At 32.2% G+C, this 2,616-nt stretch overlaps 1 long non-coding RNA gene across 1 annotated transcript; it reads left to right on the top strand.

The window, feature by feature from the left end:
- The first annotated feature begins 904 nt into the window (after window positions 1-904).
- On the top strand, window positions 905-2,408 carry LOC139897992 (uncharacterized). Its single transcript, XR_011776835.1, has 3 exons — window positions 905-1,036; window positions 1,114-1,320; window positions 2,129-2,408. It is a non-coding gene; the product is annotated as an uncharacterized lncRNA (long non-coding RNA).
- Window positions 2,409-2,616: the final 208 nt, after the last annotated feature.

The following is a 2,616-nucleotide window of genomic DNA, read 5'->3' as shown; positions in this document are numbered from 1 at the left end:
AATTATAATATTTTGACCTTTTATGTATAATCCAATATATATATATATATATATATATATATATATATATATATATATATATATATATAATAATAATTATTTATAGAACTCATACATATTTATATATCGCTTTATTTTAATAACCAAATTATTATCTTGTATATAGTATTTTACATACTTAATCTTAATGATCTATTGTATTTTATTATTTCGGGTTATTATATATACTTACATTCATACATATATATACATATTTATTAAAAAATAATAATTGTTTGTGAATCGTCGGGAAAGGTCAAAGGGTAATTGAATATATGAAACAGTTCACAATTTTTGAGACTCAACCTAACAGGCTATGCTTATCGTGTGAGAATCATATAAACATTAAGTTTAAATTTGATCGAAAATTTCCGGGTCGTCACAGTACCGACACCGGCTGCGAGGAAGATGAAATGGGCGGCAAGGAACAAGACCATGCGCTCAAAGGAAGGGGCATACCGAGACCAACTCCTAACCACCACCAACCTCAAAACAAAATAAGGATCACCTAGGCCGTAAACCAACTTGTTAGTTCCTTAACAAATTATTTTTCGCTATATTGATGAATTCGTTTGTTTAGTCTCTTGTTGGTTATGACTTTTTTTTTATATCGGTTATTGTTATTGATCTTCCAATAATCCAATATATTTAAAGTATTAAGGGTTGTCATTAGTATTTTTATTGTATGTTATTAAAAAAAAAATATATATATATATATATATATATATATATATATATATATATATATATATATATTGCGCTCATCAAACCTAATTTTATCATGAAATATTTTGGAATCATTGTGAAATAATTAAAAGAATACAGGGGGCTAATGCGTAAATACACAATCACAATTTTTTTGGTTCCACACCTTACGTATTCTCAAATAAAGCAAACAAAGTATTGGCAAAGAAAGCGAACAAAATGTTCTTAATCGGAGGAGATTACAACAGCCGCCAGAAGCTTCTACGGCTGTTGTATGTAGTCGGCGCCGGAAGTAATTCATCTATTCTGTTTTTAATGTATATATAAATGTGTAATTAAGGCCTGATTATAAATTATTAATTGTATCAGTTGTTTGTACGGCTGCTTATAACAGATGGAGAGGAAAAAGGAAATCGGAATTGCGACATCAACGGCACCGGCGATTGTTAGAGGATCCATCTAGAGCCGTCGACGATTAAATTAGGGTTTCGTTTTTTTTTCATTTTGACACGTGTCGAAGAATTAGGCCAAAACGTGATCTGTTAATCAAAGTTGCTATTGAAATGTTCATCCAGAGTATTTTCTTACTTAATTGTATTGTTTGTGACTTGATTTTTATTGAGCTTAATTAGAGGGCGCAAATGTTCATGTGGGATGGGTTGGATTGTTGCCAAAAATGTGTGTAAAATGAACTTGGGTCATTTATGGTATGAGTCTAATCGGGCCAGGAGATGGATAGATGGATGCAGGGGCGTTTTTATTAAGGGACCGGGGACACCCGCCCGCCTAATCGATTTTGAAATTTTAGTAGAAAATTTTTGAATTTTTCAACTTTGCCCAAAGGATTTTTCTTTTTGCCCCATCACTTGTATATTTTACCAAAAAACTTTCAAATTTTGTCCAAAATTCTCCAAATTTTGCTTCAAAACTTTCGAATTTTGCCCACAAACCTTCAAATTTTGCCTAAAAACCTCCATTTTTTGCCCTCCATTGTTTGCCCAAAGAAGTTGGTACGGTTTTAAAAGATTTTTCGCCCCCGGTGCAAAAAAAAATCCTGATTCCGCCACCGATGGATGATGTTAACCTAAAACACTACTATTTGTCCAACGTGGGTCATTTATGGTATGAGTCTCAAATGTGATTACAAATATTATACTCTTTTACAATCATCTGCTTAAAACGTGAAAATGATTTAGGAGTCTTTTAATGTAAAAAACCCACTATGGACAGCTTTTGACCCGTTTCTTAGGTTGTTTTCTTTTTTAAAAAAAAAAAAAAAAAAACCTTTTTGATCTGTTAGAGATGTAACATAAATCGTATTGACCTATCAGTTAGTAAATGGACAAACTTTTATAGACACGTGCTATATTTTTTTCATTGACAGCAAGGTCACTAGCATAGATGGAACGTTTGCTCCTGGTTCGATTGCGTATGGGAATGCTTATGCATCAAAAGAAGAAGGTGACCAACCTATGTCAGGTTATCGCACTGCTGCTCGTTTAGTTCTCGTATTTAATTGTGTGTGCGTCAATAAAAATTTCATCTGAAATAATATGTTTTTAATTCATTATATCTGGTTGTTTTTTATGTAGTAGCTTTTGAGATATCTCATATCGAATTGGTGTGTTGATTGGTGACATTGAGATTCATTTTGAACTGCACTTGATCGAACCTGCATATTCTGAATTGGGAAATGTTTATTTTAGTTAAAAATTTAATGTGCTTGAGCTATCACGATTTATGATCAGTTTAGGTATGTGGCATGCATTTCACAGTTCATGGTACGAACTGTTTTTTTATTTTTTTATTCTGCTAGCCTACTGCACACCCATTTTAGGCCTTTCAAGTTTCAAACCGTGAATAAGCAAGCAG

Source organism: Rutidosis leptorrhynchoides, chromosome 3 (genome assembly GCF_046630445.1).
Source record: "Rutidosis leptorrhynchoides isolate AG116_Rl617_1_P2 chromosome 3, CSIRO_AGI_Rlap_v1, whole genome shotgun sequence".
NCBI lineage: Eukaryota > Viridiplantae > Streptophyta > Magnoliopsida > Asterales > Asteraceae > Rutidosis > Rutidosis leptorrhynchoides.
Note: the sequence above shows the minus strand (reverse complement) of the source record. Positions and strands in the feature narration are given on the sequence as shown.